The sequence below is a fragment of the Schistocerca piceifrons genome, chromosome 7, assembly GCF_021461385.2.
Source record: "Schistocerca piceifrons isolate TAMUIC-IGC-003096 chromosome 7, iqSchPice1.1, whole genome shotgun sequence".
NCBI lineage: Eukaryota > Metazoa > Arthropoda > Insecta > Orthoptera > Acrididae > Schistocerca > Schistocerca piceifrons.
Window position 1 is genome coordinate 226,435,467 of NC_060144.1, and position 18,275 is coordinate 226,453,741.

The window sequence follows — 18,275 nt, forward strand, 5'->3', positions numbered from 1 at the left end:
ATATCTTTGTAGCCATTAATGTAATTTCTAGGGTCAATTACACTTTCTGAAGAAGGCAGTTTTAAAATAGTCGAAACCTAGGCCAAGGGTTCCCATAAACCTTTGTTTGCAACTGGTTGCCTGATCTTTCCAACCTCTCCAACAAAGAGTAGCTTGTAGCATGGACTGAAAATACGTTAATCTGCTCAAATGTGTTCAGTGTAGCAAATATGACCTCCTCCTACCATCCGACACCCTCTTTTTCCCCCCACCCTTCCCCCCATTTTGAAACATACGAAAATGCACGGGATTTATCACGATCTGGTAAACGCAGTGCCTGAAACACGAAACTTGCTACAAGCTTTTGCTCTCTTTCTGGCAGGTAATGACTCGGAGCGAGGCACGATTCCAATTACCAGTAGCCCACCGCAATAAGATGTCGAAAAGTGACATTTTCTTCCAACCGTTTGCTGCAACCGAGGCACCAAATTGGGCTAAGTGGTACGTCTCTAATTACATGAAAACGGTACAGCCGCAAATGGCGAATAAAAACACTTCAAATTATGGTACAGTTCGACAAATTCTTCATGAGAGTTATATGGCTGAGTTCAGACGGTTCAATTACAACTGCGTGCACGAAAATCCGGCGCACCATTACCCCACATATAGTGGTCAACAAAGATGTGGAAACTATTGCACTTTATGGTTTTCAATGGAATCTTCTTGCAAAATAATGGGAAATTCAGGTAACGACGATGAGGTTGCATAGCGATCACACTCACGTCTCTCCAGAGCACTGATGTGATCTGTGTGAACAGGGGCTCAGTCGTCTTCGGACAAACATTGAACCATACTGTGGACCTGATCACCCAAAATAGTCACACAATCCTTGGCAGTAATGCGTCCTTACGGAGTAATCATGAAACCCATGGGATACCACGATATGGCAGTCCAAATCATCAAATAACGCCCAAGGTGTTTCCCTCTTGTGACGATAACTCTGCCAAAAGTCAAACAGTGTAAACAAGACTGATCCGACGTAATGACATTCTCTCATTACTCCACAGACTAATAAGTAACACTACCCGGGTGCCTCTCGCCGATCCAATACAATTTTCTTATGCGTCCCCATACGGCCGTTGAACTTGTGTAAACCTCCCGAAGAAAACGCGGTTGTTATCTTTTTGGGCACTTGTCGTCGAAACAGTAGGAGACATAACAAAAATGTAGAACCATGTTTTCCATGGTTGCTACTGTACTTCAGTAGCCAGATATAAATTGAAATTATCCCTATATACCGCTATACGCTTGTCATACAAGGCGATAGAGTTGTTTACAATTTCACAGTGCAACCATAAAAGACATGCTTTTGAAGAACTTAACTGAAACAAGATTTCGCTCTCTGTCGAGTCCAGGAATAACCGACGTGGACGTGGAGAGAGGTTATTCTCATTTTATTTTTTCGAGGCCTTTGTTTTATTTCTTCGTTGTTTGTTTTCTTTTGTTTCTTTGGTTGTTTGGTTTTGGATATTGCGTTTGACATTTACTTTGTTACTTGATGGTATCTAGGTTGTGTTGTGTCATCTTTAAAAGTCAGTGTAATAATGAGGGCACGTTGTTGTATCCATCGCAAAGGAGTGCTGGATACACACACACACACACACACACATTGTGCACCACGCACATATGATTATTCCACAATTGCACATTTACAGCCTATATCACAATTTTTAAAGCAATCATTTACAACAGGTTGACATTTATCAGCATTTACTGTGATGTATCCGCTTTTGAACCACGGATACCGAAATATGTTCATAAATCAAGAAGATGAAAACTGTTTATGAAGCAAAAATTGAATTTTCGGAATATTATTCCTCAGGTACAAATTACATCGTAGCCGTATAGCATCATTGCATCTGAGAGCTGTTTTAGAAAATTCTTCCAAGTTCTGAATGTGTAAACATCAAGTGGCTGGATTATGCCGGCTGTTCCAGCAAGAATTGTCATAATTTTTACAGCCTCATTATCTTTGTCTATGTTGTTAAGTTTCGTGTCCGTTTGTCCTGTCCAGGAATCCAAATACAGAATAAATTGTCCACCAACAGTAGGTCAGTAAACGTCCGCAAACGATTTAATGATACCAATTTATCGGATGCTGAAGCAAATGCAACAGTATATTCGGTTTTGTACATAGTTTGTTGAACGATGTTTCCAAACTGACCACCTGTTTCCTGCAGGGCTATGAGCGAAGGGGATTGATTGTAAAACACCAATTGCAGATAGAATTAGCTGTATCGTGTAGCTATGGGTAGACGGATTCAACGACTGAGCGAGACATTTAATTTTTAATGGTCTTTTAAAGGATATGGTATGTCCTGCGTGTGTATCCAAATTAAATCCAGATTTCGAGATTGGTCCGAAATGTAAACATTGTCCCTTTTAATGATGCAATATTCGATTTTACGTTTGCCACAAATGCGTTTTGTTGCGACTGCACCCAAGGATTTGAGAAATTCTGATGGAATGTTATCTATCCATTCTGCCTTATTTGACCTATAGTCCTCCAAAGCTCTCTCAAATTCTGATTCTAATACTGCATCCCCTACCTCTTCTAAATCGACACCTGTTTCTTCTTGTATCACAGGAGACAAATCTTTTCCCTCATAGAGGATTTCATTGTACTCTTCCCACTTATCTGCTCTCTTCTCTGCGTTTAACAGAGGAATTCCCGTTGCACTCTTAATGTTACCACCGTTGCTTTTAATGTCACCGAAGGTTGTTTTGACTTTCCTATATGCTGCGTCAGTCCTTCTGACAATCATTTCTATATCGATTTCTTCTCATTTGTCATGGAGCCATTTGGTCTTGGCTTCCCTGTACATCCTATTTATTTCATTTGTCAGTGACTTTTATTTCCTTCTTCCTGAACTTCCTTGAACATTTTTACACTGTTTTCTTTCATCGATCAACTGAAGCATTTGTTCTGTTAACTATGATTTCTTCACACTCACATTATTCGTACCTATGTTTCTCTTTCCAACTTCTGTGACTGCCCTTTTTAGAAATGTCCATTCCTCTTCAACTTTACTACCTACTGAGCTATACCTTATACCTGCATCTATAGCCTTAAAGAACTTCAAGCGTGTCTCGTCATTCCTTAGTAGTTCCGTATCCCAATTCTTTGTGTCTTAATTCTTCCTGACTAATCTCTTGAACATCAGCCTACCCCTCATCACTGTTACGTTGTGATCCGAGTCTATATCTGCTCCTGGGTACACCTTACAATCCAGTACCTGATGTCAGAATCTCTGTTTGCCCTTCACATGGCCTAAGTGAAATTTTTCCGTATCACCAGGCCTTTTCCAAGTATAGCCACTTCTCCCGTGATTCGCTGTTACCAGCTGAAATTTGTTACAGAACTCAGCCTTCCTCCTATCTCATTCCTTGTCCCAAGCCCATATTCTCCTGTAACCTTTTCTTCTACTCCTTCCCCTACAACTGCATTCCAGTCCCCCATGACTATTAAATTTTCATGTCCCTTTACGTACTGTATAGTGACAAAGCCACGAATCGTTTCAATCACGGTAGATTACAGCAACATCCCTACTGCCTCAACATTATCACATCTTCTTCATGTGAATGCGGCAGTGAGGAAGATGTTAATCACATTTTCTTCGGCTACCATAGGTTAACAGAAACTACGAAACTATTACAGCATCTGATGACATATGTAAAGGCCTAATACACAAACATCAAAATTCTTTTACTAACAGAAGACACAAAACTGTGTATAAGCTCCTATACGATTTTCTAACAGGGGTCAAAAAAGCATACAGGAAGAAAGAATTATTTACGTAATGATGTAGTAAATATGTTAATTTACTTAGATTGTTTACTTAAACTCAGTTTCACTGGATGTACATATAATTGTTGTTCTTATGATCTGAGGCTGGGTGTTTGGGTGGTGCTCAAAAGCCATTAACAAATTATTTTAATAACTCGCGGCTAATATAACCCTACCGCCAAGTGTTAGGTTCCTGTGTAGTACGGTTTCTGAATGCTGAAAATGTCAACCTGTCGAAATTTGCAGACAGATAACGGGAATGTGCTGAATGTAGCATCAGTTCGAAATGATGCCTCACAATTAATGGGAGACGAACGAATATGCATGAAGATATTTGATCAAGTCGAAATTCAGCAATGACTGACGATTTTACGAATTGAGGGAAAAGATTAGCAATATAGACGTTTAAAAGTCGATGGACTGAGTTACTGCCTTGCTTATTACTGACGATCAGTTCTTTATCGAACTGTTGATAATGATTCGGGCTGTAGACACGCGTGTGCCAGATAGGTTCCTCGAAAATTACAGATGAACATAAAAAAAAAAATGTTGATCTTCTTCACTCGATGTGATGAAGTAAGGTGCGTTTGAACCACATTGTTACCGTTGGAGGGAGATGGGTTTCGCATAAAGTCCAGAAAAAAAACGCCAGTCAGTAGAACGACACCATTCACGATCCCCAACAAAACTAAAGTAGCGGAATTCTGTGCACGAAAAAGATTGTAGTGCAGTGTTCTGGGGCTCGAAACGACGCCCTACTTATCGACATTTTGCGTAGGCGAGAGACCGTACATGCAACGACCTACGGTTAGACCCTTCATTGCTTACGTCGTACTGTTCGAAACAAACGGCCTGGATTGCCGTCCGGTGCCACTGTGCATCTTCGCGATAACGCAAAGCTACGTACTGTTACGTCGAAGTATTTATTTCAACAGTTTGACTAGAAAGTTTTTCAACATCCACCTTACATCCAGCACTCGACTCAGAATGATTATCATCTCTTTCCAAACTAAAAGATGTTTTTGGGTGGAAAGCATTAAGTAAATGACAGTGATTTAACAGCTTGGCAGCAACTTAGCAAGAGGAATGTTTTGGAGCGCTATGACACAAATTTAAATTCATTGTGTCTACATAGCAAAATAGCTAACACATGAAAAAATGAAATACGTTTTCTTTCATTAACTTGAACAAAAATGTCTGATGAAACAGAAGTCTTTTACGTTCAGAGCGACCCTCGTGTTCTGCTCAAAGATTGTTGTTTGTTACATCAACAAGACTGTATAATGATGTCACCACGTAGCTCTCTCACTAGACTACAGGTCTGTCTGTTATGCGAACAAATGTTTCCTTTCTGTTTAAATGCCCAAATATGTTTCAGTACCTTTGTACCGTCGTCAGTTGGTACTTTTATCGTTCTTTAAAATGTAAACTGGATTAACTAATAATTACTCTAACGAAATTAGATCTCAGACCAAGAAAAACGATCGGGATTAATTTAAGGAAAACGCGTGGGAAGGTGGCCCAAAACGAGGCGGCATTTATCATTCCCTTACAAATATTTTATTTAATAACAATTCTATCATGAGTCAACTGACAGCAACGAAGATTCTTGCGAAATACATACAAGCAGGTAAGATTATTTAAATTAAATTCACAATGTATAAGGACATTTGAATTATACATAAAGCTGCTAGTAGTACTCAAAAATGTCAACTGTGCAACACAATAGTGGCCCGACTATAGACAGTCACTTAAATAAACCGGCAGCGGAACTCTTCCCTCACAACTAGGTCCCACAGCAGGAGTTGAATATAAATAAATAAATAAAAAATATTGAAATTCGTACCTCTCCACTGATTATTCTGCTCACATATAGACAAAATACGACCGAGCTGCCCAAAGACTACCCACGTGTAAAACCGAAGCAACAGTAGTACTTCTCTGATTGGCCACGAGCCTGTTCCACATAAATAACGTTAGGTTTTAAATAAACTACCTGGCCCCTAAAACACAATTAAAATTATAATGACAGTTAAACAACCCTTAACTTTTAAAGAAAAGAAGAAACTCGGTGTTCAGTTTGACCAAAGACTTTCATCACACTTCCACAAGGGCCTTAGAATAACAGAAATAGTGAGTCAGCTACTCCCTAATCCGGCGACATCTCCGCCGTGGCATGATACCAGAAGAATAACAACAAACAACTCAACTTGAGGCTGGCACGCCGGCCGATGTGGCCGTGCGGTTAAAGGCGCTGCAGTCTGGAACCGCAAGACCGCTACGGTCGCAGGTTCGAATCTTGCCTCGGGCATGGATGTTTGTGATGTCCTTAGGTTAGTTAGGTTTAACTAGTTCTAAGTTCTAGGGGACTAATGACCTCAGCAGTTGAGTCCCATAGTGCTCAGAGCCATTTGAACCATTGAGGCTGGAACGGGAGATCCGCTGAATCGCGTGTGATCTGCCAACACTTAGGCCTCGTGCAATGACGGGAAGGCCGTCGATGCAGAAACTAGTACAACAGCAACGTGTCAACTGCTGCCGATGCAAGGCAGTCATCATATACTAAACAACAAACAGCAAAACAAGTTTGGTAAAAATTAACGTTCACAGTAACACTTTGTGGGCTACGTGAAACTGATCTATTAAAACTTCTGGCATATCATTGCAAGTTAACATTCCCAGCAATAGCAAGAAGCAATGTTCAAGTCCATTTTAAGAATAATTACATAAAAGTTCCAACAAGATTTAAAATGTGTGAAATTTATGGGACTTAACTGCTAAGATCATCAGTCCCTAAGCTTACACACTATTTAACCTAAATTGTCCTAAGGACAAACACACACACACCCATGCCCGAGGGAGGACTCGAACCTCCGCCGGGATCAGCCGCACAGTACATGACTGCAGCGCCTAGACCGCTCGGCTAGTCCCGCGCGGCGCCATGATTTAAAAAATCAAGGTACACTTTTACTGGAGCCTCTTAGGGGCTAATAGACACTGTAAATAGCAGATTGACCGTTTAAACTGTATAACTACAGCCCGAAGGGATCCTCAACACGGAAAAAGAGCTTGTGCAAAAAATGGTTCAAATGGCTCTGAGCACTATGGGACTTAACTTCTGAGGTCATCAGTCCCCTAGAACTTAGAACTGCTTAAACCTAACTAACCTAAGGACATCGCACACATCCATGCCCGAGGCAGTGGTCGCGCGGTACCAGACTGTAGCACCTAGAACCGCTCGGCCACCTCGTTCGGCACAGCGTGTGCAAATACAAGAACATATACACACGTGACACATACGCGCGTACATTTAGGCCAAGCGCATACGGCTTTAGTTACAGGCCAAATTCAATAACTCGCTCCAGGAATGGCCATGAGATCTACAACAAAGACAAATTATAGTCAGCAGTATTAAATATTCGATAACAACAATCATGATTTCAAGTACAAAATTAACATCGCCAAATACTAGCTTGACGCATACACAAAGCTCCAGATTGAGACGTACGGCCCCAAAGGGTTCACCGAAAGGCATAAAGAAGCTCGATTCCTCACCAACTCACAACAGGTAGAACTAACAATCTTTAAGTATAGTACTTACTAAACAGTCATCATAGATAATTCTAAACAAGTGCCAAGGAGGCTAATAGCTTCAGAGCTCCAGGTAGGTACTGGATAATACTGCCCTGCTGCTCGTGGCTACTGACAAGTTGGACAGTACATCTCGGCGTATTTGGCACACCACAACTGACTAACGCACGTCGTAACCAGGTTGCAAGCGACGAGAGCCGCTCCTTGCCCACTAAAATCGCCGGTAGCAATGATCAACGCTGCAGGAAACCGCGGGCCCGCAAAGCCCAACAGCCAACGGTGTTAGGTCGTGCATTCGCCAGGAACTCAGCCACACCTCTCCAGCTGCGTGTACGATACACCACTCGCTACCACACTGCCCCAGAGGGATCATATAACCCGGCAAAGATGATACGACGAGGGCCAAAGTCGATGGAGCACGCACACAAATGGCACCAGTGGGACGCTAACAGAGGCCGTCCCGGATCAAGACCTAATACAGTTTTTGTCTGTCGTTAGTAGCTTAATTTTTTTACAGTGTTGCGTTACGTAGGACTCTCTTTACATTACAGTATATTGCCAGCTTTTCGTCTGCAGTTAAATGCTGTTACTGCAAGTTTGGTACGCGATTTAACGAAACAGTTTGTCTGTAAACATAATTTTGTCTCCCGAAAATAGTACGCGTCTCTATCTAATGAGCACTTTCGGTCGGTTTCGAAATATCTGTTCTCAATTGCATTTTCATCTGTTGTGGAAATGCACACACAAACAAAACAAATGATTTTCTGGAACTTCACACGCTAGTTTCACTTTAGCACTTTACAAAAAACAATGTTTTATTGCTGGTGTACATCTAGTCCTTGATAATGTTCACTTTTTTCTTATTAGTCTGGCGACGAATTTCAACTTTGTCCATTTGCCTATGCTTGCTCGCGCGCTTGCTTGCTTTCATCCGAGCGTGTGTGTGTGTGTGTGTGTGTGTGTGTGTGTGTGTGTGTGTGTGTGTGTGTTTGTGTGTGTGTGTGTGTGTGTGTGTGTGTGTGTATGTGTGTGTCTGTGCGCGCGCGCGTGTGTGCGAGTTTGTTCACTGTTGGTTTTGGATTTTTAGTGCAGCTTCTTTAATGAGATAAACGGTGTGCCACCACATGCTGTAGTGTACACGTTTATATGCTACATCTACATACATACTCCGCAAGCCAGTGTATGGTGTGTGCCAGAGGGTACCATGTACCACTACAAGTCATTGCCTTAACTGATCGACTCTCAAAAAGAGTGAGGGAAAAACGACTGTCTATATGCTTCGCACAAGCCCTGATTTCTCTTGTCTTCATAATTCATACGCGGAATGTACGTAAATCAGCGGCAGTGGAATCGTTCTGCAGTCAGGCGACAATGCAGATTCTCTTAATTTTCTCTATAGTATTCCTCTTAACATCGTCATCTCTCCTCCTGGAATTCCCATTTGAGTCCACGAAACATCTCCGTAGGAGTCGCGTGTTGATCAGCAACACCGGTAACAAATCTAGCGCCCGGCCGCTGTGACCGAGGGTTTGTAGGCGCTTCAGTCCGGAACCGCGCTGCTGCTACGGTCGCAGGTTCGAATCCTGCCTCAGGCACGGATGTATCTGATGTCCTTAGGTTAGTTAGGTTTAAGTAGTTATAAGTCTAGGGGACTGATGACCTCAGATGTTAAGTCCCATAGTGCTTGGAGCCATTTGATTTGAACAAATCTAGTAGCCTCCCTCTGACTTGCTTCGATGTCTTCCTTTAATCTGACCTCTTGCACATCAAGAACACTCGAACAGTACCCATCAATTGGTTGCACAAGTGTCCTCTCCTTTATACCTTCTTGTATTCTCCCAATAAACCGAAGTCGACCACTTGCATTCCCTACCACAGTCCTTACGTACTCGTTCCATTTCATACTGCTTTGCAGTGTTACGCGTAAATAGTCAATCAACGTGATTGTGTTAAGAGCCACATAACTGATACCGAATTCGAATATTGCAGAAATGATTTTCCTCCTCATTTGTATTAACTTACATTTTCCTCCATTTAAAGGGAACCACCATTCATCACTTCCTCTAGCAATTTTGTCTAAGTAATCTAGTAACCTCTTACAATCACAGAAAGACGAGAGCTTGCGGTACAGCAAACCATCATCAGCAAGCAGCTGCAGATTGCTGCTCGCCCTGTCCGTCATATCATCCCTTCTGCTCATGCCTTCTGTGTATAAATTTTCTTCTACTGTAAATTTATAGAGTAGGCTGTGACAGGCTTTTAGTATTGAATGCCTATAAGGCTCAGCGAATGTTGCGTTTTAGGGCTATGAGTTGTTACAAATATCTTGTTCTTAAGTTCACGTACGTTTGCCCTCTGTATATCGACTGACAACACTTATATCGACTGACAACACTTGATTGTAAGTTCGTATATTCTTGGACTGTTGAATTTGTCTGTAAATTTTTCATGACTCTGAATTTTTCTGTGCTGCGTTGTTTGTTCTATATCCTCCTTAAAATCGTTGTTTCTCTGAAATGTCGCCTATTCGAGGTTATTGCAGTAGGTGAGTATGTGCCATTATTGTTTTTTGTGTAGTATCTTACTCTGTTTTGTCCTGTATTTGGCAGTTGTGAGATGAGTTTTTCTGCGTTGTTGTGTAAGGTCTTGTGAGCCTGTAGCCTGTTCACTTCCCGTGCAGTTTTGTATTTTTTGATTTAATTTGTCTGTTATCCTGTATCTTAACAATTCTCCACTGCAATTTGTTTTATTACATTCAACTCATGTGTGTAGTTCCGCTTGTTGATAGATGGTCTATTTAATCTGTGAAACATGAATCTGAAGCTTGTTTATTTGCGTTTCATTTGGTATTTTCATTGACTGTGAATTTTGGTACTTTCAGTTGTGGGTTTCTTGTATATTGTGAAATCATGTGATTTGTTTATTCTTTATATACTGAGATCCGGAAAAGGTAGCAGGGTGTTGTCTCTGGTTCTAACGTTAAATGAAGATATACGTATTTTCACGAACAAACAATGTTCGCATTCGATTTATGAAGTAGAAACGTGTTGCGCAATGTTTTTTTGTTTTTTGTTTTTTTTTTTTTTTGCATACAAAATTACAAATGCCATCACTCTTACCTACTTTGCGCCGTTGTGCTGGAATGGTAATCTCTTTATACCCCAGCATGTCGTACACAAGTATCAATTTGAAGTTCGTTGCACGCCGTTTTCAAGGTGTAGCAATTTGGTTTCCAGCAGTGTGTCATGTTGTTGTTGTGGTCTTCAGTCCAGAGACTCGTTTGATGCAGCTCTCCATGCTACTCAATCCTGTGCAAACTTCTCAATCTCCGAGTAACTACAGGAAGTTACATCCTTCTGAATCGGCTTAGTGTGTTCATCTCTTGGCCTCCCTCTGCGATTTTTACCCTCCACCCTCCCCTCCAATACTAAGTTGGTGACCCCTTGATGCCTCAGAACGTGTCCTGTCAACCGATCCCTTCTTTTAGTCAGGTTGTGCCACAAATTCCTCTCCTCCCCAATTCTGTTCAGCGCCTCCTCATTCGTTACGTGATCTAGCCATCTAATGTTCAGCATTCTTCTGTAGCACCACTTTTCGAAAGCTTCTATTCTTTTCTTGACTAAACTATTCATCGTCCATGTTTCGCTTCCATACACAGCCACACTCCATACAAATACTTTCGGGAGCCGGCCGCGGTGGCCTAGTGGTTCTAGGCGCGCAGTCCGGAACCGCGGGGCTGCTACGGTCGCAGGTTCGAATCCTGCCTCGGGCATGGATGTGTGTGATGTCCTTAGGTTAGTTAGGTTTAAGTAGTTCTAAGTTCTAGGGGACTGATGACCACAGAAGTTAAGTCCCATAGTGCTCAGAGCCATTTGAACCAAATACTTTCGGAAAAGACTTCCTGAAACTTCAATATGTGTTAGCAAAAATCTCTTCTGCAGAAACGCTTTCCTTGTGTATCATTGGAAATCAAATACGGCATCTACGTGATGGTACAATAGAAATCCTGTTGGTGCTGATAACAGCGGTTGTACTTCCGCCCACGTCGCAGCGGCAGTGACGGACTGCAGCGCTCGCAGGGGAATCTCGAGGACGCCGGCAGAGTCTGCGTGAGCAGAGGGCGAGTCCCCCAGGTGCAGGGATCCGCCTCCGGCGTGGGCCGTGTGTCCTTGCCTGCAAACAATGAGGCGGCCATCCCATTCTTCTCGCCACAAGGCGTCGCCTCACTCACCCGCTTACCTCGTTTTCTCTCCGAATCGTGACATATTTCCGGAGTCAGTCGCCCGTGGCATTAAACGCGTAATGAGACAACGGGAGGTATCTTCATTCGAGAAACAGCCTCTAAGAAATGAGTCTTCGTCGAGATTTCTTGCGGAGGAGTTTGCATTACTCAGGTGGTTACTGGTGAGCAATAGAAGCTGAACTATCAGGCAGCCAGTGGAGGCTGAATGTAATGGAGCCATCTGGTTAGTTTTTCCCTCCGTTTCGGAATAAATAAAAGCTGTTACCTCGCCTGAAGATGCAAAGAAAAATTCTTTGCAAGGCAGGCAGTCCATCCTGGAAAAGAATGTGGGAGCTGGTGTATTGTTCTTTTCATCTCAGAACGGAAAATGAAATTGCAATAAAGAAACTTACTTTTTCAATTGGTGGTCGTTATTAAATATCATCGCCCAAGTCGTGTCGTAAACAAGGCGAGACCACGCTGTAAACTGCAAAGAGAGGAGGAAATCTTCAAAATAGCGTTCTCACTCGTAGCGAAAAGTTTCTAGGACAAGGTAATGAACAAACCACAATCACTGATAAGTGTACCGATACTGTCGAAATTTTATTGTGATTATTACCGTCAATGATACCGTCAGATCACAGGTTGAGGCCCGATTATCTCCTTACTTTCTTCATGTATATAGGTAATGTTAAGTTAATTGGAAATATTTGTATAGGTGGTGTTGACCAGCTTATAGGAAGGTTAATAACTGACTTTTAAAATACACATTTGTACCACTGTTTTTTACTTGAAGACAAACGATATCGGTCCAACATCAGACCATATTCGATGCTCTGCACCTAAAGAACAAAAGCAGATATCTAATACATTCAATTCTCACTCTAATTCAACATTACATGCAGAAAATCACGTATTAATACAAGAGGCAGCTTACAGAATCAATCCAACTATGCATTCTCACTGTTGGAATATCAACTGTCACTCATAGACTGTTCCATTACTATTATCAATTGACCGCGCGTATTATTAATGTCCTGGCAACATTAGAAGTGGTTGTATTCAACCCGTCATCACGTTTTGAACTCAACAGTCCTAAGATCTCATGATTGAAGCCTCAAACGTTCCAGAGAGGTCGTGATACAGTGATTACTGATTTAGCTGAACAGTCAACATTTTAGATTTTCCAGTAATGCTAATAATCCGACGAATGATTTCGTTTACCAGATTTTACATTAGTATTTGTTTACTGATAGACTAGTTATGTTTTAAGGTCCCTGCATAACAAAGATAAAAAGGTTTGGATCATCATAAATAATTAGTGCTAATAAAAGTAGACTTGCAAATTTACACGGTAACAATTATGTCAAAATTTTTAGTCAGATTGTACAACTTGCCTTATAAAATTTGACATAACAGCTGTATCAGAGCTGCACAATTGCTCTGCTATACCTTTATAAGGTAATAAATGCAACGAAGTACGAGGCGCGTTTGAAAAGTCTGTGCAAAGTCCGAGAAATGGCACCACCGTCACGTATCGAGGTCATGTTTAGTTAGTAGCATCTTTAGAAAGAACGCACACCACGTTTCAGCCTTATTGGTCTATTTCTCTGCGTTTGACATTCGTGTGAATCAAGGAAGTCGTGTGATTGTCAAAAAATGGACGAAAAAGAATTTCGTGTGGTTATTAAACATTACTTTATGAAAGGGCAAACGCCTCAGGACACTAAAGAGAAGCTTATAGACATTACGGTGACTCTGCACCTTTGATCAGAACAGATTATAAGTGGTTTCAAAATTTTCGGAGTGGCCATATGGGCACAAGTGAAGCTGAACATTCTGGACGCTCTGTGGAGGTTACGACTCCAGATATCATTGATAATATCCATGATATGGTGATGGATGACAGAAGAGTTAAGGTGCGTGATATTGCTAGTGCTGTGGGCATCTCGAAAGAGCGGGTACATAATATTTTGCATACGGATTTGGACATGAGAAAGAAATCCGCAAGATGGGTTCCGCGATTGCTCACGCTTGACTAAAAACGGAATCGTGTGAAGTGTTACAAGAATGGTTTGCAGCTGTTCAGGAAGAATCCGCAGGACTTTAGGCGTCGTTTCGTCAATGTGAATGAAACATGGATACATTACTATGCTTCTGAGACCAAACAATAATCTAAACAATGGGTTACCAAGGGAGAATCTACACCAAAATAGATGAAGACCATTCTTTCGGCCGGAAAGGTTATGGCAACTGTCTATTGGGATTCGCAAGGGCTAATCCTCATCCACTATCTGGTAAAGGGTACAACAATTACAGGCGAATATTATCCATCGTTATTGGACCGTTTGAAAACCGAGCTTCAAGAAAAACGCCGGTATTTGGATCGCAAAAAAATCCTTTTCCATCAATGCAGTGCACCAGCACACACCTCAGCAGTTGTGGTCGCAAAATTAATGGAAATAGGATTCCAACTCATTTCACATTCCCCCTGTTCTTCAGACTTGGCTCCTTCGGACTACCGTTTGTTCCCGAATTTGAAGAAATTGCTGGCGGAACAAAGATTTTATTCAAACGAGGGGGTGATTGCAGCAACTAATAGCTATTTTTCAGACTTGGGCAATTCCTATTATTCGGAAGGGATAGACAAATTAGATCAGCGTTGGACGAAGTGTATAAGTCTAAAAGGAGACTGTGTCGAAAAAGAAAAAAAGGTTTACCCCAAACACGTAATAGTTTTTATTTTTGCATGGACTTTTGAAGCACCCCTAGTATATGTCCTTTTCGAAACGCAGCGCCATAGCGCTATTATTGAATAAATGTGACAAAGCGGTTCAACGACACGGCCTAACTACAAGCAGTGCCTTTGCACCTCCAGATCTCCAACTACCAGCACGTGCTGAGAAGTAATGCCTCCGGTTTTTTTCATGAAAACTCTTAAAGCTTATTAAATCAAAGAGAAGTTATGAACATTATAAATATCTTTAATCCTCATGTCTACATATTTGCAGCCCGCTGTCGCTAGAGCGCTCCGAATTGTTGGGTGTAACATGACCGCGTTTGAAAGTAACTATGCTGCGTAACAGAATTAGGGTATCACTTTTTCGAAACCTCATAATTGTCTTCCATGGCGGGAATCAGGGCGCTATACTTTTGCACCAGTGCAAGGGAAGGTTTTAGGCGAAACTGAGCTAAATTTCAGGCCTCTGTGCAGCAGTGAAAGACAATTACGGGGTTCCGAAAAGGTGATCCTTTAATTCTGTTGCGCAGCGTACGTCGGTGTTTTTAGCTGTTAATCGAGTTTCGAATTCGAAGAGTTCGTCCGCGCATGCAGCACTCTCTCCTTCAGCACGACAGTTTCAGACCACACGAGAGTGCTTGCGACATCAACAACAACCCGACGCCTTGCATTCACTCTATAATCCGACCCTCGAGACACGGGCAGGGAATGCATTGTCGTCGGATGCAAGCGACGGTTGCGGTAAGCGCATACGCGTGATCTGCACTCAAAGAAAGCGTCTATACTGCAAATTATGCCTCTCGCTTGTTTGTGCATAATTTGTCACTTACCACCACCATCAGCGGTGACAACTGGCAGCCAATGGAATAAAAATTCACTAAATCACTCGCCTCGATCACGTTTAACGCTCGCATTGGCTACGACATTCACAGCAGAGCGCTGAGAACGCTACCGAACCCTCATTGGTTGCCGGAGAATGCGTGACGTAGATGCGTAGAACTAGCCGAAACTCGACAGCCATCGTTCGTGATTCCAACTATAGTCATTCTCCATACAGTTCGGCGTGACCTTATTCGATTTTCATCTGTTTCCAAAGTCCAGTGAACGCCTTCGAGGACTTTACTTTGCAGTGATCAAGCGTGCAGACAGAGGTGAGGCTGTGACTGTTAACAAAGTCAGTCACTCTACAGTGATGATATCAAGAAACCGTTCTGTCGCTTGGAGAAATGGCGTTCTTCGCTAGTGTAACTATGTTGAGAAATAGATGTAGACATAAAGAATGAAGCTGTAGAATGTTAGAAACGTTAGTGTTATTTGAAAAAAAAGTAATAGTTCCCAAACAAAAAATTCGGAGTCATTTCTCTTCAGAACGGCCTCTTAACAACACCTGCCTCACACTACTGATCCATACTGTACCCCATTTTTGTAAGTTTATTTATGACAACGACCATGTAAGAATGCCTAAATATGACTGAACCTCTGCACGTAGTAATTCTGTTGCTGATATCTTTCACAAGCTTGACAAAAGCTACTGATAACTATGCAGGTTAATAGTCCTGGCAATTTGTCAAGCAGAAATTTTAGCTGCCCCCTCTTTCCCCCGCCCCCCCCCCCCCCCCCATGAGCAGTACGATAAGGGATCTCACAAAAAGTAAACGGAGAGCACATCGTAGTGTCCTAAGCAGATCAACTTTCGCGTAGAATATGTCGGTTGTACAGTACGCTGCTCCAGTAACCTGTGTTTGTCGTATTAATGTTGAACTCCATGAGACAGAAGAGACAATTTCATGTTACTTAAAATCGACTGGTATTAGTAAAAATTCTTCACTTACAAGGGTAGCACCCCTAGACGTTACAAGAACAACAGCAGACAAGAAAGGAGGGGCAGGAAACGTAGGAAGGTAAAGAAGAACCTATTCCACTCTCCATGACCTCACGACCTCGCAGCACAATACAAAGTAGAAGTCGGAAGAGATTCCTGCACACAACATCAGAAATTTCACTTCCTGATTCATTAGAAACATTGAGTTAAATTTTGGATGGGACAAACGGCGGAGCACTCTTTCAAGCTAAGGGGAGACCTTATATTTACTGTTCCCTTTCCTACACCCCCACCACCACTCCTCAGTCGGGTAACAAATGGAATGGTGCCGTAAAGGGCTAACGTGAAGAAAGGTTCTACACCGAATAGAATGGTATTGAGATTAAAGTGATGATTTGGATCTTCTGATGATTTGGATCTTCTCTCGGTTTGCAGCTGCCTGCGAGAAGGCTCTGCTGTGCACAATTTGTTCCCAAAAGACGGCAACACTACGTACGCTGATGAACAATGCATGACACGTTAACAGTAGTCGTATCTTTACGTTTCGTTCAAAAGAGAAATTTTTGTGTTTATGACGAATGTAATTAACTCCAAAAATAAAACAAGTGCACAGTAAGAGGTATGAATAACATTGTCCACGTCAAATGATATCGATCGCGATGCGCTTTAAAAAGCATTGTATACCGTTCTTTGAACCTGTATTTGCCACTCCCAGTGTTATTACATATGCGAATGGAGACACAGAAAAGCGAAATGTCTATATGGCTGCCGCATCCGCTGTATCTTATTTACACGACTCATGTGTGAGGTACACAAAGGAAGAAATAGAACGGTCGCTAAGTTTATCTTAAGTAATGCTCTTCTGATGGACAACTCACCCTTCTTCCAACGTGTCCGGTTTGATTCCCCGATTATTTTCAGTACACTTGGGTACAAGTTCTGTCATTGAAACTGCCAACGACCGGTAGAGCGGTTTGTTGGGCACATGCCCCTCTATCGTAAATCGTCAGGCCTACGTCTCAGGGATCACAAACACCTGAGCAGCATTTCACAACATTGCGAACTACAAACTTGTACATGCTTTCGTGAAAGTGCACTATCCTCTTACAACCCTAACAAGAAACATAAGCCTTCCGGAGCGGCCGTGCGGTTCTAGGCGCTACAGTCTGGAACCGAGCGACCGCTACGGTCGCAGGTTCGAATCATGCCTCGGGCATGGATGTGTGTGATGTCCTTAGGTTAATTAGGTTTAATTAGTTCTAAATTCTAGGCGACTGATGACCTCAGAAGTTAAGTCGCATAGTGCTCAGAGCCATTTGAACCATTTTTGAAGAAACATAAGTTTCTAATTCTCCTTTTACTATCTTCATTTATTCCGGTAAGTATTTTATATTGCTTCGTTTCATTACATCCGCGTATAGTAGAAATTCTGACGTTTCAATGAATAGTGTAGTTTGCAACGGAACAAACTGTACTGGGTAAAAATAACAAATCGATACTACGGCTTGAATAATGTAAACAGTCTCAAGTAATTGTAGACTACATGACTTACGAGGAAAATTTCTTCTAATTGACTGCTGTCGGCAGCAGTAAATCAGTGTTAGGGGCGAAGACTAGAACAAAAACATTTGAAGGATACAACAGGCTGCTTATAACTTCCACAGTATCGGATCATTTCTATTGTTCACCGTCATTATCTTATATTTGTCCGAATGTAATAAGGGCTTCCAGTAAGTTCACCAACTGAAATTACTAAGTCGTTATTTATATCATTACAACTTCGCTTAGAACACGTCAACGCAGTAAATGAGAGTAATATTGCTACGGCAACTGTGAATATTAAAGACATGCACGGTTCTGTTACGTGCCAAGCAGACCGTGCCTTCCTTTCCGCGCCAAGCATGATTACTTTATCTAAATGATGTGAGGATGTGCTTTGCAATACGTTCTGTTATTACTTTTGCCCATTTGAATTAAAAATTATTATTTTTCGCCATGGCCAAAGTGCAGTTTTATTTCTGGTATCAGAAGTTTCCTGAAATCATCATCTTTAATTTTCTTTTGCGCTAGTGTG